Source organism: Salmo salar, chromosome 18 (assembly GCF_965601325.2).
Source record: "Salmo salar chromosome 18, fSalSal1, whole genome shotgun sequence".
Lineage (NCBI taxonomy): Eukaryota > Metazoa > Chordata > Actinopteri > Salmoniformes > Salmonidae > Salmo > Salmo salar.
The window spans coordinates 2375777-2396250 of NC_138308.1; the positions used below are offsets into that span (position 1 = coordinate 2375777).

At 38.5% G+C, this 20474-nt stretch overlaps 13 non-coding genes across 13 annotated transcripts; all 13 read right to left on the minus strand.

Annotated features, from left to right (window-relative positions):
• Positions 1–136: 136 nt before the first annotated feature.
• Positions 137–209, minus strand: trnav-cac (transfer RNA valine (anticodon CAC)). Its single transcript has one exon. It is a non-coding gene; the product is annotated as a tRNA-Val (tRNA).
• Positions 210–350: 141 nt separating this feature from the next.
• Positions 351–423, minus strand: trnav-aac (transfer RNA valine (anticodon AAC)). Its single transcript has one exon. It is a non-coding gene; the product is annotated as a tRNA-Val (tRNA).
• A 6882-nt stretch (positions 424–7305) lies between these two features.
• trnav-aac (transfer RNA valine (anticodon AAC)) lies at positions 7306–7378 on the minus strand. The gene has a single exon. It is a non-coding gene; the product is annotated as a tRNA-Val (tRNA).
• A 141-nt stretch (positions 7379–7519) lies between these two features.
• On the minus strand, positions 7520–7592 carry trnav-uac (transfer RNA valine (anticodon UAC)). The gene has a single exon. It is a non-coding gene; the product is annotated as a tRNA-Val (tRNA).
• A 766-nt stretch (positions 7593–8358) lies between these two features.
• On the minus strand, positions 8359–8431 carry trnav-uac (transfer RNA valine (anticodon UAC)). The gene has a single exon. It is a non-coding gene; the product is annotated as a tRNA-Val (tRNA).
• A 775-nt stretch (positions 8432–9206) lies between these two features.
• On the minus strand, positions 9207–9279 carry trnav-uac (transfer RNA valine (anticodon UAC)). Its single transcript has one exon. It is a non-coding gene; the product is annotated as a tRNA-Val (tRNA).
• Positions 9280–9840: 561 nt separating this feature from the next.
• trnav-aac (transfer RNA valine (anticodon AAC)) lies at positions 9841–9913 on the minus strand. The gene has a single exon. It is a non-coding gene; the product is annotated as a tRNA-Val (tRNA).
• Positions 9914–12804: 2891 nt separating this feature from the next.
• On the minus strand, positions 12805–12877 carry trnav-aac (transfer RNA valine (anticodon AAC)). The gene has a single exon. It is a non-coding gene; the product is annotated as a tRNA-Val (tRNA).
• Positions 12878–15554: 2677 nt separating this feature from the next.
• Positions 15555–15627, minus strand: trnav-cac (transfer RNA valine (anticodon CAC)). The gene has a single exon. It is a non-coding gene; the product is annotated as a tRNA-Val (tRNA).
• A 141-nt stretch (positions 15628–15768) lies between these two features.
• trnav-uac (transfer RNA valine (anticodon UAC)) lies at positions 15769–15841 on the minus strand. The gene has a single exon. It is a non-coding gene; the product is annotated as a tRNA-Val (tRNA).
• Positions 15842–16822: 981 nt separating this feature from the next.
• trnav-cac (transfer RNA valine (anticodon CAC)) lies at positions 16823–16895 on the minus strand. The gene has a single exon. It is a non-coding gene; the product is annotated as a tRNA-Val (tRNA).
• Positions 16896–19366: 2471 nt separating this feature from the next.
• Positions 19367–19439, minus strand: trnav-cac (transfer RNA valine (anticodon CAC)). The gene has a single exon. It is a non-coding gene; the product is annotated as a tRNA-Val (tRNA).
• Positions 19440–20000: 561 nt separating this feature from the next.
• trnav-uac (transfer RNA valine (anticodon UAC)) lies at positions 20001–20073 on the minus strand. Its single transcript has one exon. It is a non-coding gene; the product is annotated as a tRNA-Val (tRNA).
• Between the last annotated feature and the right edge of the window lie 401 nt (positions 20074–20474).

Consider the following 20474-nt stretch of genomic DNA (forward strand, 5'->3'; position numbering starts at 1 on the left):
AACTGCTGCTTGATTTTTCTGCAAGGAGTAAACCGAATTTTAAAAATATTCATGGCACGTATTCGAATTTCCAAAATAAAGAACTCATGAAATTTTCTGTTACCACTATGGCACTTCAGTATGTGTCAATGAGCGTTGTTTCCGCCCGGTTTCGAACCAGGGACCTTTCGCGTGTGAAGCAAACGTGATAACCACTACACTACAGAAACTGCTGCTACATTTAGCTGCGAGGAATAAACCGAATTTTACAGATATTCATGGCACGTATTCGAATTTCCAAAATACAGAATTCATGAAAATAACAATTCTTTGTTGAAAGTACAGTACCTACTGCACGTGTCAAAGAGCTCTGTTTCCGCCCGGTTTCGAACCGAGGACCTTTCGCGTGTTAAGCGAACGTGATAACCACTACACTACAGAAACTTCTGCAACAATTATCTGCAAGGAGTAAACCGAATTTTACAGATATTCATGGCACGTGTTCAAATTTCCAAAAGTAGGCATTTATGAAAATAACTATTCTCTGTTAATAGTACAGTACCTACTGCACGTGTCAAAGAGCACTGTTTCCTCCCAGTTTCAAACTGAGGACCTTTCACGTGTAAAGAGAACGTGATAACCACTACACTACAGAAACTGCTGCTTGATTTTTCTGCAAGGAGTAAACCGAATTTTAAAAATATTCATGGCACGTATTCGAATTTCCAAAATAAAGAATTCATGAAATTTTCTGTTACCACTATGGTACTTCAGAATGTGTCAATGAGCGTTGTTTCCGCCCGGTTTCGAACCAGGGACCTTTCGCGTGTGAAGCAAATGTGATAACCACTAGACCACAGAAACTACTGCTACAATTAGCTGCGAGGAGTAAATCAAATTTTACAGATATTCATGGCACGTATTCGAATTTCCAAAATACAGAATTCATGAAAATAACAATTCTTTGTTGAAAGTACAGTACCTACTGCACGTGTCAAAGAGCTCTGTTTCCGCCCGGTTTCAACCCGAGGACCTTTCGCGTGTTAAGCAAACGTGATAACCGCTACACTACAGAAACTGCTTCAACAATTATCTGCAAGGAGTAAACCGAATTTTACAGATATTCATGGCACGTGTTCAAATTTCCAAAATTAGGCATTTATGAAAATAACTATTCTCTGTTAATAGTACAGTACCTACTGCACATGTCAAAGAGCACTGTTTCCTCCCGGTTTCAAACTGAGGACCTTTCACGTGTAAAGCGAACTTGATAACCACTACACTACAGACACTGCTGCTACATTCAGCTGCAAGGAGTAAACCGAATTTTACAGATATTCATGGCACGTGTTCAAATTTCCAAAAGTAGGCATTTATGAAAATAACTATTCTCTGTTAATAGTACAGTACCTACTGCACATGTCAAAGAGCAGTGTTTCCTCCTGGTTTCAAACTGAGGACCTTTCACGTGTAAAGCTAACGTGATAACCACTACACTACAGAAACTGCTGCTTGATTTTTCTGCAAGGAGTAAACCGAATTTTAAAAATATTCATGGCACGTATTCGAATTTCCAAAATAAAGAATTCATGAAATTTTCTGTTACCACTATGGTACTTCAGAATGTGTCAATGAGCATTGTTTCCACCCGGTTTCGAACCAGGGACCTTTCGCGTGTGAAGCTAACGTGATTTTTTTTTTTTTTTTTTTTTTTTTTTTTTTTATTATCAAAAATGTTTGTTTACAATATTTACAGTACAATCTACTGTTTACAGTACAATCCACAGAGAACAATACAGAAGACACTAGACTAACAGAGGCAGGTGAACAATTCACCCCCTATCAAATTATCAAAACAGTGCTTTCAAAAATTATAAGTGATACCTCCACTCTCCTCTCGTGAAATTAACCCACTCCCTTCAACAAAAGACTCATCAAAATGTTCCATCCCATAATTAAACAACATATCTATGTGTTTACTGAACAGTGCTATAAAGATACTCCACACCTGAACCCTCTTTCTGTCAAAAGAAACATATTTCCTCCTACAAAAAATAGCATACCTCACAAAACTCAAAACCATATTCAACAAACACACATTAGCACCCTCACATTTACCAGACACTCCAAATAACAAAAGTTCCTCCCACGCATACTTTTTCACGAAATCTCCCCCCCAGTTTCTACATAACATTTCCTTAACTTTACAAAAAAAATATTTTAAATCCTCACATTCTATAAACAAATGCATAAGAGTTTCCGGGAAACGTCCACATACGTCGCATTCCCTTTCTATCTCACAATTAATTTTCTTTAGCACCACCTTTGTAAATATTCTATTATGTCTTAGTTTGAAATCATTATTTTCACACTCCTTACTATTATATTTTACATTTAAATTTCCCCATATCTTTTTTTCATCCAATTCCGGGAAAACTACTTTCCAAAATTTCTCAGCAGCCGGCCTTCTACACACTTTTCCTACCATTATTCTATACAATCTTTTCACTGGTATACTAGATAAATGTACTTTCTTCTTACTGCTACCAATGAACAAATTAGGAAATACAAATAAATCTTCTCTTTCAACTTCACTATTTATTAAATCAACCCATGCTCTTGGTATACTATTCTTTATCTTGTCATACATATTATTCACTGTTCCCCTTCCCACCTCTTCATCCCATTCATTGATTATGTCAAAAATAGCTTCCCCAGGTAAAAACCCTGGAATTACCTCATATGTATAATCTTTTATTTGCCGTAGACCTGCACTCATAAATACTTTATTATACAAAACTTTTTCTTTGTTCTTGATTTTCTCATTCAGAAATATAGGTTGATTCATAATCAGGTCAATATGTCCACATTCATAATATACATTAGGCAACAACTCTGCCCATGCATTTAGCACCTCTTTATAAAAATCTGGTACCTTTTCAAACATTGCCCTTTTAAGCCCCATCAATAAACCATTATCCTCACAACCACCACTCTCCTCTAAGTAGACTCTAAAGAAGTGTTTCCAGCCATAATCTTCACTGTCATACAAATATTTCTTTACTGTTTTTATCCTAATAGCTTTTCTTTTGACATCTAAATCTACAAGTTTTAAACCTCCATCCACATAGTCAGCAATCAATGTTTTCTGAGATATTCTCACTCCTTTACCATCCCATATAAAATTTGACACCACATTATTCAATTCATTTAGGACCCACTCCGGCATGTCCAGGACTCCCAAAACATACACAAATTTGGATAATACCAAAGCATTTGCAACAATTACTTTCCCTTGTAACTTTAGTTTTCTATTTTTCCAGAAATTCAACGTTAGCTTGACTTTATTAAGTATCCCAGTCCAAGTTATATCTTTTGCCTCTTTCTCCTTTACACCAATGTTTACTCCCAGCACTTTAATAAAATCCTTTGCGCTCTTGAATGGAATCTCACACCCGTTTACATTGATATCCCCAACAAACATTATTTCAGTCTTCTCTATATTAACTTTAGCACCCGATGCCTTGCCATATATATCTATGATCCCCATAATGCTTCCAATACTTTCTATATCCTTCACAGTACAAGTAGTGTCATCAGCGTACTGATGTACAACACTGACACCACCACCTGGGATTCCAACACCCCTTACTTCTTTATTACTATTTATCAATGTAGCTAACGGTTCTGTAGAAACACTGTACAGCAGAGCTGACAAAGGACAGCCCTGCCTTACTGACCTCTCCACAGGGAAAGTATCTGTTAACACTCCGTTACATTTAACACAACTTTTAGCCCCACTATACAACAGGTTGATCCAAGATACAAACTTTGGCCCAAACCCAAACCTCTCCAAAGTCTGTAATAAAAAGCTGTGCTCCACTCTATCGAAAGCTTTGTTAAAGTCCAAACTTAAAACTATACCACCTTCATTTTTCATTTGATTAACAACATCCCTAATTGTACAAATTACATCTGAAATATCTCTTCCAGGTATGCCGTAGGCTTGTGTTGATTCAATAATACTCCCAATCACCTTTTTCATCCTATTCGCTAACACTTTAGTCAGTATCTTATAATCCGAATTTAGAAGGCTAATAGGCCTATAATTTTCTAACTTTAATCTACTGCCCCTATTTTTGAATAAGATCGTTAACATTCCAGTTGACATAGACTCAGGGATTTCCTTATTCTCTTCCATATAATGAAACACCCTCACTAAAATGGGTGCCAAAATATCTACAAAGACTTTATAGAACTCATTTGTTAAACCATCCAAACCCAGACTTTTATTACCTTGCGTGCTAACAATTGCTTCCTTGATTTCCATAATCGAAATCTCTTCATCACACATCATTCTATCTGCCTGCGATACTTTGGCACTAATTGTATCCAACACTTTTACAACACACACTTTATCTACATCATTCTTTTTGTAAAGATTTCTGTAAAAGGTTTCAACTGTCTCTAAGATCCCAACAAAATCGTTTACCTTTACACCTCTTTCATCTTCCAACTCTACAATGTAACTCTTAGTTTGTTTTCTTTTTTCCAGACCCAAAAAAAAGGATGTACATTTCTCTCCCTCCAAAGCGTACTGTGCCCTGCTCCTAACAATAGCACCCAAACATTTATTTTTTTCATAACGACCCAGCTCTGCATGGATTTTCAAATAATTCACAACATCATAGTCTGGATCCGTATCAGCCTTTTCAAGTTCATGCAACATCCTATTCCTAAGCATTATTTCTTTCTGCTTATCTAAACGGTTATGATTTTTTGCGTACCTAATACTCCTATTTTTTACTTTTACTTTCACTTCCTCCCACCATAAACACACATTCTCTTTTAACAGTACATTAGACATTTCATCATTAATACATTCAACAATTTCATTTCTATATCCTTCCTCCTTTAACAGACTGGCATTTAAACACCAGACACCTCCCCCTCTCCTCTCCACACCAAAACCCATTTGAAATGACATTACTGCATGATCACTATATGCTGTAAAGGTATATGACACCTTCTTAACATTCTGCACCAATTCTTGTTTTGCTAGACATAAATCAATTCTGCTTTGTTTTAATTCCTTTAGAACCACCTGCCTTCTAGAGAATACTCTTCTGTTTGGATTTTCAGCCCTCCATATATCTACTAGATTCTCCTCATTCATAAGTTTCCATAATGCATTTCTAGAAGAGTCATATCTGAATTTAGCACAACTAGAGGCATCCATTCTACTACACCTCACATTAAAATCTCCTATCAGTATACAGTTTTCTGAGCACAGTGTTTTTAATTTGTGAAACATTTCTCTCCTTTCAGATTCAATGTTTGAAGCATAAACATTAATTAAACGAAAAACTACATTTTGAACTTCAAATTCAATTACAATAAGTCTGCCATCATTGTCAGCATATATTTCTTTTACATTTTGCACCACATCATTTTTTATCAAAATAGCCACACCACATGTTTTATCCCCTCCATGACTACAAAAAATTAAATCTGACCATTTACTCTTAATCTCCTGCATTTTGGAGTCTGTCCAATTGGTCTCTTGAAAACACAACATGTCTGCCTTAACAGACACTAATACCTGCTCAAATTTGCTCATGTTTCTCAAACTGTTACCATTTAGGGATGCGACTGTAATCATTATGAATGTGTGCAGAAGTATAATCAGAGCCAAACAAGTCCTTCAAAATCCTACTTTTTCTTTTTTCCAAAACCCATCATCTCCCTGGTTTTCGACAATGACCTCTTATTTTTTACAAACAACTGAAGATCCTCACTATCTATTTCATCATCCGTCTCTTTATTTGGATTTTTGGGGGGATCGGCGGGGAAGCCTTTTGAAAAGTGCGCTTTAACAGTGCCCGTGACTTCAGTGGACCCAGCCCACTCTTTGGTGTAATTTTTACACAGGCTTAAAGCTGGCTCAGGCACCTGAGAAGCACCTTGCACCATCTCTACCTGTGTATGTCTTTCACCCATCATGTGCTGCTGTTCCACCTTGTCAGCAGCAGAGACTAAAACGGCGTCTCGTGCTTTGCCAGGAGACATTACAGGCTCTTCAAGCTTATCTGCCACTGTCTCTGGAGTCACACTCTCCATGTCACTCTCATCCTCCCTCTCCATAGGCACACTCCCCTCTTCCTCAGACGTGAGGTCCACCGTTTGCAAAAGCAAGCGATTTTCTCCCTTATTACAGCTACATCTAACTTTAGGTCTGTCACACATTTTGCACACATTTCCTATGTTCCGACATTCTCTGGCATAATGCCCTTGTTCACTACATTTGTGGCATGTGAATTCCGGACATTCCTTAAGTATGTGCCCCGGCTGAATACATAATCTACATACCTTCACTTGATTGTCGTGGATTACACGAAAATATTCAAATCCCTCGACAGTGTTAAATTTAGTAGAATATGGCAAGGATTGCACATTGTCTGTAAACTTTACCTTGCAAAATCTTGTCCCATCTACAATGTCCGTTCCTGGCCACATCCTCCTCTTGATTGGCGTGGTCGCCTTCACCTTCCAGCCTTTTAGTTTCTCTTCTATCTCCTCATCCGTAATGTATGCGGGCAAGTTCAAAAAGGACACCACCAGCTCATCGTTCCCTAGTTCTTTAGCCATGATTTGACAGTTCTTTATCTTTAGCCCGTCTATTAGTCTTTCTTTTCCATTTACATGAGACATTGTTACTTCATACTTATTCCCGTCTTTCATTCGACATCCCAGTATTGTTCCGCAAACTTCCTTTATTCCTCTCAGCAATTCCATCGTTGTTATTTTCCCTTCTCCACTTATTTCCACGTTCACCGTCAGTTCCTTCTCATATGTTCTTTTTTTCAGTTCTTCGTTTAACATTCTGATTTCACTGTTGTCCTTTCTCGTCGTCGTTTGTATTCTTGATGTCGAAGCCATGTTGTCCGTCCGGTTATTTTAAGCAATATCCCCCAAACAGCTCACGCTGATGGGGGACAATAGCAAAAACGTTTCACAGAAACTTCACTACAGTCACTCACAAACTTTCAAACTTATAAGTCAACTAGACCTCCAAAAAAAACGATATTCTCTCTCAAGCACTCAGACACCTGCTTCTCTTCCACTTCCTGAAACTCCAAAAAGGGGCGTGTGAAGCGAACGTGATAACCACTACACCACAGAAACTACTGGTACAATTAGCTGCGAGGAGTAAACCGAATTTTACAGATATTCATGGCACGTATTCGAATTTCCAAAATACAGAATTCATGAAAATAACAATTCTTTGTTGAAAGTACAGTACCTACTGCACGTGTCAAAGAGCTCTGTTTCCGCCCGGTTTCGAACCGAGGACCTTTCGCGTGTTAAGCGAACGTGATAACCGCTACACTACAGAAACTGCTTCAACAATTATCTGCTAGGAGTAAACCGAATTTTACAGATATTCATGGCACGTGTTCAAATTTCCAAAATACAGAATTCATGAAAATAACAATTCTTTGTTGAATGTACAGTACCTACTGCACTTGTCAAAGAGCACTGTTTCCGCCCGGATTCGAACCGAGGACCTTTCGCGTGTAAAGCGAACGCGATAACCACTACACTACAGAAACTGCTGCTTGATTTTCCTGCAAGAAGTAAACCGAATTTTACAGATATTCATGGCACGTGTTCAAATTTCCAAAAGTAGGCATTTATGAAAATAACTATTCTCTGTTAATAGTACAGTACCTACTGCACGTGTCAAAGAGCACTGTTTCCTCCCAGTTTCAAACTGAGGACCTTTCACGTGTAAAGCTAACGTGATAACCACTACACTACAGAAACTGCTGCTTGATTTTTCTGCAAGGAGTAAACCGAATTTAAAAAATATTCATGGCACGTATTCGAATTTCCAAAATAAAGAATTCATGAAATTTTCTGTTACCACTATGGTACTACAGAATGTGTCAATGAGCGTTGTTTCCGCCCGGTTTCGAATCAGGGACATTTCAAAAGTGAAGCGAACGTGATAACCACTACACCACAGAAATTACTGCTACAATTAGCTGCAAGGAGTAAACCGAATTTTAAAAATATTCATGGCACGTATTCGAATTTCCAAAATAAGGGATTAATGAAATTCTTTGTTAACACTATGGTACTTCTTAAATGTGTCGATGAGCGTTGTTTCCGCCTGGTTTCGAACCAGGGACCTTTAGGGTGTGAACAAACGTGACAACCACTACACTACAGAAACTGCTGCTACATTTAGCTGCGAGGAGTAAACCGAATTTTACAGATATTCATGGCACGTATTCGAATTTCCAAAATACAGAATTCATGAAATAACAATTCTTTATTGAAAGTACAGTACCTACTGCACTTGTCAAAGAGCTCTGTTTCCGCCCGGTTTCGAACCGAGGACCTTTCGCGTGTAAAGCGAACGTGATAACCACTACACTACAGAAACTGCTGCTTGATTTTCCTGCAAGAAGTAAACCGAATTTTACAGATATTCAGGGCACGTATTCGAATTTCCAAAATACAGAATTTATGAAAATAACAATTCTTTGTTGAAAGTACAGTACCTACTGCACGTGTCAAAGAGCTCTGTTTCCGCAAGGTTTCGAACCGAGGACATTTCGCGTGTTAAGCGAACGTGATAACCACTACACTACAGAAACTTCTTCAACAATTATCTGCAAGGAGTAAACCGAATTTTACAGATATTCATGGCACGTGTTCAAATTTCCAAAATTAGGCATTTATGAAAATAACTATTGTCTGTTAATAGTACAGTACCTACTGCACATGTCAAAGAGCAGTGTTTCCTGCCGGTTTCAAACTGAGGACCTTTCACGTGTAAAGCTAACGTGATAACCACTACACTACAGAAACTGCTGCTTGATTTTTCTTCAAGGAGTAAACCGAATTTTAAAAATATTCATGGCACGTATTCGAATTTCCAAAATAAGGGATTAATGAAATTCTTTGTTAACACTATGGTACTTCTTAAATGTGTCGATGAGCGTTGTTTCCGCCTGGTTTCGAACCAGGGACCTTTAGTGTGTGAACAAACGTGACAACCACTACACTACAGAAACTTCTGCAACAATTATCTGCAAGGAGTAAACCGAATTTTACAGATATTCATGGCACGCGTTCAAATTTCCAAAATTAGGCATTTATGAAAATAACTATTCTCTGTTAATAGTACAGTACCTACTGCACGTGTCAAAGAGCTCTGTTTCCGCCCGGTTTCGAACCGAGGACCTTTCACGTGTAAAGAGAACGTGATAACCACTACACTACAGAAACTGCTGCTTGATTTTTCTGCAAGGAGTAAACCGAATTTTACAGATATTCATGGCACGTGTTCAAATTTCCAAAAGTAGGCATTTATGAAAATAACTATTCTCTGTTAATAGTACAGTACCTACTGCACATGTCAAAGAGCACTGTTTCCTCCCAGTTTCAAACTGAGGACCTTTCACGTGTAAAGCTAACGTGATAACCACTACACTACAGAAACTGCTGCTTGATTTTTCTGCAAGGAGTAAACCGAATTGTAAAAATATTCATGGCACGTATTCGAATTTCCAAAATAAAGAATTCATGAAATTTTCTGTTACCACTATGGTACTTCAGAATGTGTCAATGAGTGTTGTTTCCGCCCGGTTTCGAACCTGGGACCTTTCGCGTGTGAAGCAAACATGATAACCACTACACTACAGAAACTGCTGCTACATTTAGCTGCGAGGAATAAACCGAATTTTACAGATATTCATGGCACGTATTCGAATTTCCAAAATACAGAATTCATGAAAATAACAATTCTTTGTTGAAAGTACAGTACCTACTGCACGTGTCAAAGAGCTCTGTTTCCGCCCGGTTTCGAACCGAGGACCTTTCGCGTGTTAAGCGAACGTGATAACCACTACACTACAGAAACTTCTGCAACAATTATCTGCAAGGAGTAAACCGAATTTTACAGATATTCATGGCACGCGTTCAAATTTCCAAAATTAGGCATTTATGAAAATAACTATTCTCTGTTAATAGTACAGTACCTACTGCACGTGTCAAAGAGCTCTGTTTCCGCCCAGTTTCGAACCGAGGACCTTTCACGTGTAAAGAGAACGTGATAACCACTACACTACAGAAACTGCTGCTTGATTTTTCTGCAAGGAGTAAACCGAATTTTACAGATATTCATGGCACGTGTTCAAATTTCCAAAAGTAGGCATTTATGAAAATAACTATTCTCTGTTAATAGTACAGTACCTACTGCACATGTCAAAGAGCACTGTTTCCTCCCGGTTTCAAACTGAGGACCTTTCACGTGTAAAGCTAACGTGATAACCACTACACTACAGAAACTGCTGCTTGATTTTTCTGCAAGGAGTAAACCGAATTGTAAAAATATTCATGGCACGTATTCGAATTTCCAAAATAAAGAATTCATGAAATTTTCTGTTACCACTATGGTACTTCAGAATGTGTCAATGAGTGTTGTTTCCGCCCGGTTTCGAACCTGGGACCTTTCGCGTGTGAAGCAAACATGATAACCACTACACTACAGAAACTGCTGCTACATTTAGCTGCGAGGAATAAACCGAATTTTACAGATATTCATGGCACGTATTCGAATTTCCAAAATACAGAATTCATGAAAATAACAATTCTTTGTTGAAAGTACAGTACCTACTGCACGTGTCAAAGAGCTCTGTTTCCGCCCGGTTTCGAACCGAGGACCTTTCGCGTGTTAAGCGAACGTGATAACCACTACACTACAGAAAGTTCTGCAACAATTATCTGCAAGGAGTAAACCGAATTTTACAGATATTCATGGCACGCGTTCAAATTTCCAAAATTAGGCATTTATGAAAATAACTATTCTCTGTTAATAGTACAGTACCTACTGCACATGTCAAAGAGCACTGTTTCCTCCCAGTTTCAAACTGAGGACCTTTCACGTGTAAAGCGAACGTGATAACCACTACACTACAGAAACTGCTGCTTGATTTTTCTGCAAGGAGTAAACCGAATTTTAAAAATATTCATGGCACGTATTCGAATTTCCAAAATAAAGAATTCATGAAATTTTCTGTTACCACTATGGTACTTCAGAATGTGTCAATGAGCGTTGTTTCCGCCCGGTTTCGAACCAGGGACCTTTCGCGTGTGAAGCAAATGTGATAACCACTAGACCACAGAAACTACTGCTACAATTAGCTGCGAGGAGTAAATCGAATTTTACAGATATTCATGGCACGTATTCGAATTTCCAAAATACAGAATTCATGAAAATAACAATTCTTTGTTGAAAGTACAGTACCTACTGCACGTGTCAAAGAGCTCTGTTTCCGCCCGGTTTCAACCCGAGGACCTTTCGCGTGTTAAGCAAACGTGATAACCGCTACACTACAGAAACTGCTTCAACAATTATCTGCAAGGAGTAAACCGAATTTTACAGATATTCATGGCACGTGTTCAAATTTCCAAAATTAGGCATTTATGAAAATAACTATTCTCTGTTAATAGTACAGTACCTACTGCACATGTCAAAGAGCACTGTTTCCTCCCGGTTTCAAACTGAGGACCTTTCACGTGTAAAGCGAACTTGATAACCACTACACTACAGACACTGCTGCTACATTCAGCTGCAAGGAGTAAACCGAATTTTACAGATATTCATGGCACGTGTTCAAATTTCCAAAAGTAGGCATTTATGAAAATAACTATTCTCTGTTAATAGTACAGTACCTACTGCACATGTCAAAGAGCAGTGTTTCCTCCTGGTTTCAAACTGAGGACCTTTCACGTGTAAAGCTAACGTGATAACCACTACACTACAGAAACTGCTGCTTGATTTTTCTGCAAGGAGTAAACCGAATTTTAAAAATATTCATGGCACGTATTCGAATTTCCAAAATAAAGAATTCATGAAATTTTCTGTTACCACTATGGTACTTCAGAATGTGTCAATGAGTGTTGTTTCCGCCCGGTTTCGAACCTGGGACCTTTCGCGTGTGAAGCAAACGTGATAAGCACTACACCACAGAAACTACTGCTACAATTAGCTGCAAGGAGTAAACCGAATTTTAAAAATATTCATGGCACGTATTCGAATTTCCAAAATACAGAATTCATGAAAATAACAATTCTTTGTTGAAAGTACAGTACCTACTGCACTTGTCAAAGAGCACTGTTTCCGCCCGGTTTCGAACCGAGGACCTTTCGCGTGTTCAGCGAACGTGATAACCGCTACACTACAGAAACTGCTTCAACAATTATCTGCAAGGAGTAAACCGAATTTTACAGATATTCATGGCACGTGTTCAAATTTCCAAAATTAGGCATTTATGAAAATAACTATTCTCTGTTAATAGTACAGTACCTACTGCACATGTCAAAGAGCAGTGTTTCCTCCTGGTTTCAAACTGAGGACCTTTCACGTGTAAAGCTAACGTGATAACCACTACACTACAGAAACTGCTGCTTGATTTTTCTGCAAGGAGTAAACCGAATTTTAAAAATATTCATGGCACGTATTCGAATTTCCAAAATAAAGAACTCATGAAATTTTCTGTTACCACTATGGCACTTCAGTATGTGTCAATGAGCGTTGTTTCCGCCCGGTTTCGAACCAGGGACCTTTCGCGTGTGAAGCAAACGTGATAACAACTACACTACAGAAACTGCTGCTACATTTAGCTGCGAGGAATAAACCGAATTTTACAGATATTCATGGCACGTATTCGAATTTCCAAAATACAGAATTCATGAAAATAACAATTCTTTGTTGAAAGTACAGTACCTACTGCACGTGTCAAAGAGCTCTGTTTCCGCCCGGTTTCGAACCGAGGACCTTTCGCGTGTTAAGCGAACGTGATAACCACTACACTACAGAAACTTCTGCAACAATTATCTGCAAGGAGTAAACCGAATTTTACAGATATTCATGGCACGTGTTCAAATTTCCAAAAGTAGGCATTTATGAAAATAACTATTCTCTGTTAATAGTACAGTACCTACTGCACGTGTCAAAGAGCACTGTTTCCTCCCAGTTTCAAACTGAGGACCTTTCACGTGTAAAGAGAACGTGATAACCACTACACTACAGAAACTGCTGCTTGATTTTTCTGCAAGGAGTAAACCGAATTTTAAAAATATTCATGGCACGTATTCGAATTTCCAAAATAAAGAATTCATGAAATTTTCTGTTACCACTATGGTACTTCAGAATGTGTCAATGAGCGTTGTTTCCGCCCGGTTTCGAACCAGGGACCTTTCGCGTGTGAAGCAAATGTGATAACCACTAGACCACAGAAACTACTGCTACAATTAGCTGCGAGGAGTAAATCAAATTTTACAGATATTCATGGCACGTATTCGAATTTCCAAAATACAGAATTCATGAAAATAACAATTCTTTGTTGAAAGTACAGTACCTACTGCACGTGTCAAAGAGCTCTGTTTCCGCCCGGTTTCAACCCGAGGACCTTTCGCGTGTTAAGCAAACGTGATAACCGCTACACTACAGAAACTGCTTCAACAATTATCTGCAAGGAGTAAACCGAATTTTACAGATATTCATGGCACGTGTTCAAATTTCCAAAATTAGGCATTTATGAAAATAACTATTCTCTGTTAATAGTACAGTACCTACTGCACATGTCAAAGAGCACTGTTTCCTCCCGGTTTCAAACTGAGGACCTTTCACGTGTAAAGCGAACTTGATAACCACTACACTACAGACACTGCTGCTACATTCAGCTGCAAGGAGTAAACCGAATTTTACAGATATTCATGGCACGTGTTCAAATTTCCAAAAGTAGGCATTTATGAAAATAACTATTCTCTGTTAATAGTACAGTACCTACTGCACATGTCAAAGAGCAGTGTTTCCTCCTGGTTTCAAACTGAGGACCTTTCACGTGTAAAGCTAACGTGATAACCACTACACTACAGAAACTGCTGCTTGATTTTTCTGCAAGGAGTAAACCGAATTTTAAAAATATTCATGGCACGTATTCGAATTTCCAAAATAAAGAATTCATGAAATTTTCTGTTACCACTATGGTACTTCAGAATGTGTCAATGAGTGTTGTTTCCGCCCGGTTTCGAACCTGGGACCTTTCGCGTGTGAAGCAAACGTGATAAGCACTACACCACAGAAACTACTGCTACAATTAGCTGCAAGGAGTAAACCGAATTTTAAAAATATTCATGGCACGTATTCGAATTTCCAAAATACAGAATTCATGAAAATAACAATTCTTTGTTGAAAGTACAGTACCTACTGCACTTGTCAAAGAGCACTGTTTCCGCCCGGTTTCGAACCGAGGACCTTTCGCGTGTTCAGCGAACGTGATAACCACAACACTACAGAAACTTCTTCAAAGATTATCTGCAAGGAGTAAATCGAATTTTACAGATATTCATGGCACGTGTTCAAATTTCCAAAAGTAGGCATTTATGAAAATAACTATTCTCTGTTAATAGTACAGTACCTACTGCACATGTCAAAGAGCAGTGTTTCCTCCTGGTTTCAAACTGAGGACCTTTCACGTGTAAAGCTAACGTGATAACCACTACACTACAGAAACTGCTGCTTGATTTTTCTGCAAGGAGTAAACCGAATTTTAAAAATATTCATGGCACGTATTCGAATTTCCAAAATAAAGAATTCATGAAATTTTCTGTTACCACTATGGTACTTCAGAATGTGTCAATGAGTGTTGTTTCCGCCCGGTTTCGAACCTGGGACCTTTCGCGTGTGAAGCAAACGTGATAACCACTACACTACAGAAACTGCTGCTACATTTAGCTGCGAGGAATAAACCGAATTTTACAGATATTCATGGCACGTATTCGAATTTCCAAAATACAGAATTCATGAAAATAACAATTCTTTGTTGAAAGTACAGTACCTACTGCACTTGTCAAAGAGCACTGTTTCCGCCCGGTTTCAAACCGAGGACCTTTCGCGTGTTCAGCGAACGTGATAACCACAACACTACAGAAACTTCTTCAAAGATTATCTGCAAGGAGTAAATCGAATTTTACAGATATTCATGGCACGTGTTCAAATTTCCAAAATTAGGCATTTATGAAAATAACTATTCTCTGTTAATAGTACAGTACCTACTGCACATGTCAAAGAGCAGTGTTTCCTTCTGGTTTCAAACTGAGGACCTTTCACGTGTAAAGCTAACGTGATAACCACTACACTACAGAAACTGCTGCTTGATTTTTCTGCAAGGAGTAAACCGAATGTTAAAAATATTCATGGCACGTATTCGAATTTCCAAAATACAGAATTCATGAAAATAACAATTCTTTGTTGAAAGTACAGTACCTACTGCACTTGTCAAAGAGCACTGTTTCCGCCCGGTTTCGAACAGAGGACCTTTCGCGAGTAAAGCAAACGCGATAACCACTACACTACAGAAACTGCTGCTTGATTTTTCTGCAAGGAGTAAACCGAATGTTAAAAATATTCATGGCACGTATTCGAATTTCCAAAATAAAGAATTCATGAAATTTTCTGTTACCACTATGGTACTTCAGAATGTGTCAATGAGTGTTGTTTCCGCCCGGTTTCGAACCAGGGACCTTTCGCGTGTGAAGCAAACGTGATAACCACTACACCACAGAAACTACTGCTACAATTAGCTGCAAGGAGTAAACCGAATTTTAAAAATATTCATGGCACGTATTCGAATTTCCAAAATAGAGAATTCATGAAAATAACAATTCTTTGTTGAAAGTACAGTACCTACTGCACTTGTCAAAGAGCACTGTTTCCGCCCGGTTTCGAACCGAGGACCTTTCGCGTGTAAAGCGAATGCGATAACCACTACACTACAGAAACTGCTGCTTGATTTTCCTGCAAGAAGTAAACCGAATTTTACAGATATTCATGGCACGTGTTCAAATTTCCAAAAGTAGGCATTTATGAAAATAACTATTCTCTGTTAATAGTACAGTACCTACTGCACGTGTCAAAGAGCACTGTTTCCTCCCAGTTTCAAACTGAGGACCTTTCACGTGTAAAGAGAACGTGATAACCACTACACTACAGAAACTGCTGCTTGATTTTTCTGCAAGGAGTAAACCGAATTTTAAAAATATTCATGGCACGTATTCGAATTTCCAAAATAAAGAATTCATGAAATTTTCTGTTACCACTATGGTACTTCAGAATGTGTCAATGAGCGTTGTTTCCGCCCGGTTTCGAACCAGGGACCTTTCGCGTGTGAAGCAAATGTGATAACCACTAGACCACAGAAACTACTGCTACAATTAGCTGCGAGGAGTAAATCGAATTTTACAGATATTCATGGCACGTATTCGAATTTCCAAAATACAGAATTCATGAAAATAAAAATTCTTTGTTGAAAGTACAGTACCTACTGCACGTGTCAAAGAGCTCTGTTTCTGCCCGGTTTCAACCCGAGGACCTTTCGCGTGTTAAGCAAACGTGATAACCGCTACACTACAGAAACTGCTTCAACAATTATCTGCAAGGAGTAAACCGAATTTTACAGATATTCATGGCACGTGTTCAAATTTCCAAAATTAGGCATTTATGAAAATAACTATTCTCTGTTAATAGTACAGTACCTACTGCACATGTCAAAGAGCAGTGTTTCCTCCTGGTTTCAAACTGAGGACCTTTCACGTGTAAAGCTAACGTGATAACCACTACACTACAGAAACTGCTGCTTGATTTTTCTGCAAGGAGTAAACCGAATTTTAAAAATATTCATGGCACGTATTCGAATTTCCAAAATAAAGAACTCATGAAATTTTCTGTTACCACTATGGCACTTCAGTATGTGTCAATGAGCGTTGTTTCCGCCCGGTTTCGAACCAGGGACCTTTCGCGTGTGAAGCAAACGTGATAACCACTACACTACAGAAACTGCTGCTACATTTAGCTGCGAGGAATAAACCGAATTTTACAGATATTCATGGCACGTATTCGAATTTCCAAAATACAGAATTCATGAAAATAACAATTCTTTGTTGAAAGTACAGTACCTACTGCACGTGTCAAAGAGCTCTGTTTCCGCCCGGTTTCGAACCGAGGACCTTTCGCGTGTTAAGTGAACGTGATAACCACTACACTACAGAAACTTCTGCAACAATTATCTGCAAGGAGTAAACCGAATTTTACAGATATTCATGGCACGTGTTCAAATTTCCAAAATTAGGCATTTATGAAAATAACTATTCTCTGTTAATAGTACAGTACCTACTGCACATGTCAAAGAGCACTGTTTCCTCCCGGTTTCAAACTGAGGACCTTTCACGTGTAAAGCGAACTTGATAACCACTACACTACAGACACTGCTGCTACATTCAGCTGCAAGGAGTAAACCGAATTTTACAGATATTCATGGCACGTGTTCAAATTTCCAAAAGTAGGCATTTATGAAAATAACTATTCTCTGTTAATAGTACAGTACCTACTGCACATGTCAAAGAGCAGTGTTTCCTCCTGGTTTCAAACTGAGGACCTTTCACGTGTAAAGCTAACGTGATAACCACTACACTACAGAAACTGCTGCTTGATTTTTCTGCAAGGAGTAAACCGAATTTTAAAAATATTCATGGCACGTATTCGAATTTCCAAAATAAAGAATTCATGAAATTTTCTGTTACCACTATGGTACTTCAGAATGTGTCAATGAGCGTTGTTTCCGCCCGGTTTCGAACCAGGGACCTTTCGCGTGTGAAGCAAATGTGATAACCACTAGACCACAGAAACTACTGCTACAATTAGCTGCGAGGAGTAAATCGAATTTTACAGATATTCATGGCACGTATTCGAATTTCCAAAATACAGAATTCATGAAAATAACAATTCTTTGTTGAAAGTACAGTACCTACTGCACGTGTCAAAGAGCTCTGTTTCCGCCCGGTTTCAACCCGAGGACCTTTCGCGTGTTAAGCAAACGTGATAACCGCTACACTACAGAAACTGCTTCAACAATTATCTGCAAGGAGTAAACCGAATTTTACAGATATTCATGGCACGTGTTCAAATTTCCAAAATTAGGCATTTATGAAAATAACTATTCTCTGTTAATAGTACAGTACCTACTGCACGTGTCAAAGAGCACTGTTTCCTCCCAGTTTCAAACTGAGGACCTTTCACGTGTAAAGCGAACTTGATAACCACTACACTACAGACACTGCTGCTACATTCAGCTGCAAGGAGTAAACCGAATTTTACAGATATTCATGGCACGTGTTCAAATTTCCAAAAGTAGGCATTTATGAAAATAACTATTCTCTGTTAATAGTACAGTACCTACTGCACATGTCAAAGAGCAGTGTTTCCTCCTGGTTTCAAACTGAGGACCTTTCACGTGTAAAGCTAACGTGATAACCACTACACTACAGAAACTGCTGCTTGATTTTTCTGCAAGGAGTAAACCGAATTTTAAAAATATTCATGGCACGTATTCGAATTTCCAAAATAAAGAATTCATGAAATTTTCTGTTACCACTATGGTACTTCAGAATGTGTCAATGAGTGTTGTTTCCGCCCGGTTTCGAACCTGGGACCTTTCGCGTGTGAAGCAAACGTGATAAGCACTACACCACAGAAACTACTGCTACAATTAGCTGCAAGGAGTAAACCGAATTTTAAAAATATTCATGGCACGTATTCGAATTTCCAAAATAGAGAATTTATGAAAATAACTATTCTCTGTTAATAGTACAGTACCTACTGCACGTGTCAAAGAGCACTGTTTCCTCCCAGTTTCAAACTGAGGACCTTTCACGTGTAAAGCTAACGTGATAACCACTACACTACAGAAACTGCTGCTTGATTTTTCTGCAAGGAGTAAACCGAATTTTAAAAATATTCATGGCACGTATTCGAATTTCCAAAATACAGAATTCATGAAAATAACAATTCTTTGTTGAAAGTACAGTACCTACTGCACTTGTCAAAGAGCACTGTTTCCGCCCGGTTTCGAACCGAGGACCTTTCGCGTGTTCAGCGAACGTGATAACCACAACACTACAGAAACTTCTTCAAAGATTATCTGCAAGGAGTAAATCGAATTTTACAGATATTCATGGCACGTGTTCAAATTTCCAAAATTAGGCATTCATGAAAATAACTATTCTCTGTTAATAGTACAGTACCTACTGCACATGTCAAAGAGCAGTGTTTCCTTCTGGTTTCAAACTGAGGACCTTTCACGTGTAAAGCTAACGTGATAACCACTACACTACAGAAACTGCTGCTTGATTTTTCTGCAAGGAGTAAACCGAATGTTAAAAATATTCATGGCACGTATTCGAATTTCCAAAATAAAGAATTCAAGAAATTTTCTGTTACCACTATGGTACTTCAGAATGTGTCAATGAGTGTTGTTTCCGCCCGGTTTCGAACCAGGGACCTTTCGCGTGTGAAGCAAACGTGATAACCACTACACCACAGAAACTACTGCTACAATTAGCTGCAAGGAATAAACCGAATTTTAAAAATATTCATGGCACGTATTCGAATTTCCAAAATACAGAATTCATGAAAATAACAATTCTTTGTTGAAAGTACAGTACCTACTGCACTTGTCAAAGAGCACTGTTTCCGCCCGGTTTCGAACCGAGGACCTTTCGCGAGTAAAGCAAACGCGATAACCACTACACTACAGAAACTGCTGCTTGATTTTTCTGCAAGGAGTAAAGCGAATGTTAAAAATATTCATGGCACGTATTCGAATTTCCAAAATAAAGAATTCATGAAATTTTCTGTTACCACTATGGTACTTCAGAATGTGTCAATGAGTGTTGTTTCCGCCCGGTTTCGAACCTGGGACCTTTCGCGTGTGAAGCAAACGTGATAACCACTACACCACAGAAACTACTGCTACAATTAGCTGCAAGGAGTAAACCGAATTTTAAAAATATTCATGGCACGTATTCGAATTTCCAAAATAGAGAATTCATGAAAATAACAATTCTTTGTTGAAAGTACAGTACCTACTGCACTTGTCAAAGAGCACTGTTTCCGCCCGGTTTCGAACCGAGGACCTTTCGCGTGTAAAGCGAATGCGATAACCACTACACTACAGAAACTGCTGCTTGATTTTCCTGCAAGAAGTAAACCGAATTTTACAGATATTCATGGCACGTGTTCAAATTTCCAAAAGTAGGCATTTATGAAAATAACTATTCTCTGTTAATAGTACAGTACCTACTGCACGTGTCAAAGAGCACTGTTTCCTCCCAGTTTCAAACTGAGGACCTTTCACGTGTAAAGCTAACGTGATAACCACTACACTACAGAAACTGCTGCTTGATTTTTCTGCAAGGAGTAAACCGAATTTTAAAAATATTCATGGCACGTATTCGAATTTCCAAAATACAGAATTCATGAAAATAACAATTCTTTGTTGAAAGTACAGTACCTACTGCACTTGTCAAAGAGCACTGTTTCCGCCCGGTTTCGAACCGAGGACCTTTCGCGTGTTCAGCGA